We start from the raw sequence: 5,568 nt of genomic DNA, 5'->3' as shown, positions 1-5,568 counted from the left end.
AAGACTAAGACAGAATCCTTACCTGTCTACAAATGTGTATGCCATTTTAATAATCTGAAGAATCAGTGAGAGTCTTAGGTGGGGTCTTGCAAAAGCAGGCCCTGAGCCAAAGATTTGGATGTAAATGACTTATTAAGAAAGGACTCCTTGAGATTGCTCCATTGCACTCCTGCCTGGGCAAGAAGAGTGAAACTCCGTCTCAAAAAAAAAATAAAAAAAAAGAAAACAAAACTAAACCAAAGTGGAAAGATTAAGATGGTGAAGGAAAATAATAAAAAAAAAAAAAAGGGTGGGGGGGCTCCTAGGAAAAAAACAGCAAAGGAGTGGGGGATGAAGGACAGGGAATGGGAAGAAGCCAAGCAAGAGCGTGATTTCAGAAGTCCTACAGTCAGCCTGATCACACCGGAAGCTCTAGAACAAAGAACACACCTCGGAGTTTTTCCTGCCTCAAACACAAAGGAGCTGGGCTTTGGTGCTCTACATCTGCCTGTCTTTGGCTATCCAGGATTGTGGAATGAGGTGAGACATAAAACCCCCAGATACTTCCAGTTCCCTCCAGTGTCTGAGAGTAATCTGCAGGACTGAGGGTAATCCGCAGATGCTAGCTGTTAGCAGCAAACTATGCAGAAGCTGAGGACTGGCTCAAAAAGCCAGATCTGGGTGAGTCATGTTTCCTGTTAACATCCTCTGCTGGGCCCATAACACATGCATCCTCAAACTCCCATTACAAGTTCAGAGTTTCTAAGGGGATAGTATTAAAGTGTGTATGACATTGGACTCAGACCTGAGTTTGAATCCTAATTCCACAAAAGGAATTGAAAAAGAGTCACATTGCTGACTTGACCCTTTGTTGCCATATCCATAAAGTGGGATAATTATTCCTATATCATAAAATGTACTTATTTATTCACTTAAGTCATTTGTTAAATAAATATGGAGTGTCTACTTCGTGCCAGGCACTCTTAGGGTTGTACTGAGAAGGGGATGGCAATGAGAAGGGCTCGGTAAGATGCAAGACTCTAGGCAACTGCTTTTACTTCCAGTCGTTCCTTATTTTCACAGCTCATTAGAGCAAATTATCACAGCAGGGAGATACAGGTTGAGTATCCCTTATCCGAAAAGCCTGGTACCAGAAGTGTTTTAAATTTTGGATTTTTTCGGATTTTGAAATTTTTGCATTATAATTACCAGTTGAACATCTTTAATGTGAAAATGTGAAATCCAAAATGCTCCAATGACCCTTTCCTTTGAGCATCATGTTGGCATTCAAAAAGTTTGAGCTGTTGGAGCATTTAGGATTTCAGGTTATTCGATTAGGGATACTTATTTTGTACAGCAGAAAACTTCTTGGCACTGATCTGGTGAAAGAAGAAACTACGGAAGAATCCCTTTCCCCAAAGGGCTTTAGATATCAAGATGGTCCTGACTCATCTGGACAGTTCCTCCAAAGTTAGGCCTTACAAGTAGAGCTCTTTTTTGGCAGCATCAGGGTTTTTGAGAATGAAAGTTTTTTTGTTTGTTTTTTTTTTTTTAACTGAGGCCAGGAAAGGTTAAGAGAATGAAGAGTCCTAGCAATGGTGCCGTAAGCAAGTCATTTGTGTAATGGAGCCTTATTTGACAGATTTCTAGGAACTCAGTATCCAAGCTCAGGCTTGGCAGACGGAGGTGGATATAGTCCTCAGGATTTCAGTGTAGATTAGAGGTTTCAATTCCAATCGTATTCAGCAGCCTCCTTTTCCCCAATAACCCCTTTTTATAACAATTGTTTTGTGGTGATTCTTTTATTAATATGATTATGAAAATTAAGTAATTTAGCTTGTGAATGCACTAGGCTGGCTGCACTGCTGGTATAAAGAAGTGCCAGACACTTGCAACTGCCCAGGATCTCTGCGAACCAGCAGCATGGAAGACTCAGCAGCATGTATTGGTGGCTCAGATTCAGATATGGTATTGCTGGTTCTGGCGTGATTTTCTGAAATGGTGAAAATCTCTAAATTCCAAAAACAAAAAACCAACATACATCTTACTTTGAATTGCCTGGTAGTTATATTCCTGGAAAATTTAGTGTATATGAGCCAGAGGTAGTAGATAATAAGAAATAAAATATTCGAAAAATATAAAACATGTTTTTTTACATGTGCTTGTAAACCCAGATTATATGCAGGGTTTTTTTGTTTTTGTTTTTCCCTGAGGGAGTCTCTGTTGCTCAAACTGGAATGAAGTGGCATGACCTTGGCTCACTGCAACCGCCACCTCCTGGGTAGAAGCGATTCTCCTGCCTCAGCCTCTGGAGCAGCTGGGATTACAGGCAGGCACCCCCACGCCCGGCTAATTTTTGTAATTTTAGTAGAGACGGGGTTTCACCATGTTGGCCAGGCTGATCTCGGTCACCTGATCTCAAGTGATTCCCCCAGCCTCGGCCTCCGAAAGTGCTGGGATTACGGGCGTGAGCCGCCGCATCCAGCTGCTTTTTCATATATTAAATGTACTTGTAAATAGACTGGGACTTCTGGCCCTCAGCCTCTTAATAAATACTCCAAGTGACTTCCTTGCAAAAACCACTGCGAATCACTTGTTTGGAGAATGGGAAGTTGCTGATCTAAGTACTGCAGGGGTGCGGCGGGGGAAGCAACCCAGCCCTTCCCATTTCTCGGAAAGCAGCTGGCTTTGAAGAAAGAGAAACCAGGACCGGAAAGTCCCGATTTCTAATCTAAAACAGCGCTTTTTGCCCAGAGACCGGTGACAAGCGACCCTGGGCTCGAATTTTGATTGGGCAGTTCGGAAACCGCAAAAACGAATTAAAAGGGTGACAAACTAGTGCTTTAGCCCATCCAGCTGTGGGAGTTTGGACCCTGACGCCCCTCTTGGTGACCTTAGGCTCTGCTCTGTGGGCGCCTGTACCCCCACCCCCTTGTCCCTCTCTGTCTCTCTCCAGCTGTCCTCCCTCGCCTGTGACCGTCCGGTCCTTCTTCCCAGATCAACGTAGCCGGGCACCCGCTTTCGGCTCGCTCGGGTCTCTGTCCGGGACTGGGAAGCCACGGAGGGCCGGGAAAGGCGCGCACTCTTGGAGTGCACGCTTCCTGCTCTCTAGTCCTTGAATAACTACCGGGTATGGCTGGGTGTAAGAGACAGCATAAGTAGGTAATTGAAGTGCCGCTGGGTGCAAGAGTGGAGCTGGATGGGCACTGCCTTCTGGGGCTGCCCAGCTTCATTCCGAGGGCTCTCTTTCCTGGGCAGAGCCGGAAAAAGTAGGGTCAGGCGGGTAGCAAAATGCAAATAGTCGAGAATAGCGATCCGGAGAGAGGCAGGTGTGTGTGGGGCCCAACAGAAGTACCACCTGGGTAAGTAGGCCGGTGCCTGAAGGGTAGCGCAGAGCAAGAAGCCCTTCTCTGGGCTCCGCCCATTTTCCTGCTGGGCTTCTCATTTCCTCATTAGGTTCTAGGGTTTGCCGATCTAAAGATCTAAATCCAGTTTGCGTCCTATTGTATTGTGTAACATTTCTGGCAGCTTACATCTTTGTTTATTGAGATATAGCTCACAAACCATACAATTAACACATTTAAAGTGTACATTTCAGTGGGTTTTAGCATATTCACAGGGTTGTATAACCATCACCCCCAAAATAAATCATGTACTGGTTAGGTGTCACTCCCATTTCTCCCAAATCCCCAGTCCTAGGAAGCTACCAATCTTTCTGTCTCTATGGGTTTGCCTATTCTTAGTACTTTATAGAAACAGAAACAAAATATGTGGTTTTTGGAACTGGCTTCTGTTTTCAGAGGTCATCATATTGTAGCAAGGATCAGCTCTTCATTTCTTTTTATTGATGAATAATACTCTACCATATAGATATACAAAGTTTTGTTTATCCATTATTAATTAATGGGTGTTTGGGTTGTTTCCACTTTTTGGCTATTGAGAATAAAATGTTATCACCAATATTCATGTATAAGTTTTTGGTGTGGACATAGGTTTTCAGTTCTCTTGAGTATATATATAGGAATGGAATTGCTGGATGACATGGTAACGCTATGTTTAATCTTCTGAGGAACTACTAGACTGTTTTTCCAAAGCTGAATGTACCATTGCATATGAGAGTTCCACTTTTCTACATCCTCACCAACAATTATTATTATTTTTTGAGACAGAATTTTGCTCTTGTTGTCCAGGCTGGAGCGCAATCTTGGCTCACTGAAACCTCCACCTCCCAGGTTCAAGCAATTCTCCTGCCTCACCCTCCCAAGTAGCTGGGATTACAGGCATGCACCACCATGCTTGACTAATTTTGTATTTTTAGTAGATATGGGGTTTCTCCATGTTGGTCAAGCTGGTCTCAAACTCCCGACCTCAGGTAATCTGCCCGCCTCAGTCTCCCAGAGTGCTGGGATTACAGGTGTGAGCCACCATGCCTGCCCTCTTTTTTAAAATTTCATTTTAATAATCATTCTAGTGAATATGAAATGGTACCTCTTTATGGTTTTGATTTGAATCTCCCTAATGACTAATGATACATTATTTTTAGATTATAAACTAATTAATTTTTTAAAAGACTTACTTGCTGTTATTTTGACAACTTCTAGGTCACATATCCAAAAGTCACAGAGTTAAACCAATCCTCTCTATGGCTAATGCTCAAACTCTGTCTTCTCTTTCCTAGAAGACGATCTGGGATAAATTTTTCAAAAGTCTATTTGTTGCCTCTATTAGAAAGAAAACCCTGGGCAAGATGAACCTGCAAGGAGATTAAATGGTTTATTTCTTATTTGCTGTTAAGAGTGTGTAAGGAGTTTTTTGGTGTCCCATTTTTACTTTATAAAAATTGAGTGAGTGGGCCAAGCATGGTGGCTCATGCTTGTAATCCCAACACTTTGGGAGGCCTAGGTGGGTGGATCACTTGAGGTTAGGAGTTTGATACCAGCCTGGCCAACATGGTAAAACCCTGTCTCTACTAAAAATACAAAAATTAGCCAAGTGTGGTGGCATGTACCTGTAATTCCAGCTATGTAGGAGGCTGAGGCATAAGAATTGCTTGAATCCCAGGAGGCAGAGGTTGCAGTGAGCCAAGATTGTGCCATTGCACTCCAGCCTGGGTGACAGAATGAGGCTCTTTCTCAAAAAAAAAAAAAAAAAAAAAGCTCTTAGATGAAGCAGTAACAATATTGTGCTTCTCTTCATGTAAGTGCCCCTTGGATTCCTTCTCCCGACTACCATCAGGTCACATGCCCAAAAGTGACAGGGGAGGGGCCCTCAGTTTCAAGAGCAGTGGTCTCCAAATTTTGTTCACATGCATAACTATAAAAAATTTTTGGTATATGTTTTCTATATATAGCTACACATTTTATACATATGCTATTATCAGTCTTGATTTAGACATTACTAAAGCTTAATTTTTCTCTCATTTTTTTTCAGTTAAAAATTCATATTGAACTATCTTAGAAGTGGCTCCCAGAAGATCCACTCCTTGTGGGAGCACAGCAGTTGTGGAAGTGAAGACAGGACAGGAACCAGAATAAGAGTTGAAATATGCTGGGAAATCTAAATGCTTATATAAGTCAGAGAGTGACTGAA

General features: G+C 42.6%; 1 protein-coding gene across 3 annotated transcripts in view; it reads left to right on the top strand.

Annotated features, from left to right (window-relative positions):
- The first annotated feature begins 295 nt into the window (after nucleotides 1-295).
- The window catches only part of TRIM69 (tripartite motif containing 69), a 33,624-nt gene continuing 28,351 nt past the window's right edge, over nucleotides 296-5,568 (top strand). For all 3 annotated transcript variants that reach the window (XM_017545714.2, XM_037744613.1, XM_017545705.2), the window contains exon 1: nucleotides 296-519. The gene's annotated coding sequence lies outside the window, so the exon portion shown is untranslated. The remainder of the gene's footprint in view (nucleotides 520-5,568) is intronic.

This window comes from Cebus imitator, unplaced genomic scaffold (genome assembly GCF_001604975.1).
Source record: "Cebus imitator isolate Cc_AM_T3 unplaced genomic scaffold, Cebus_imitator-1.0 Scaffold9, whole genome shotgun sequence".
Classification (NCBI taxonomy): Eukaryota; Metazoa; Chordata; class Mammalia; order Primates; family Cebidae; genus Cebus; species Cebus imitator.
Note: the sequence above shows the minus strand (reverse complement) of the source record. Positions and strands in the feature narration are given on the sequence as shown.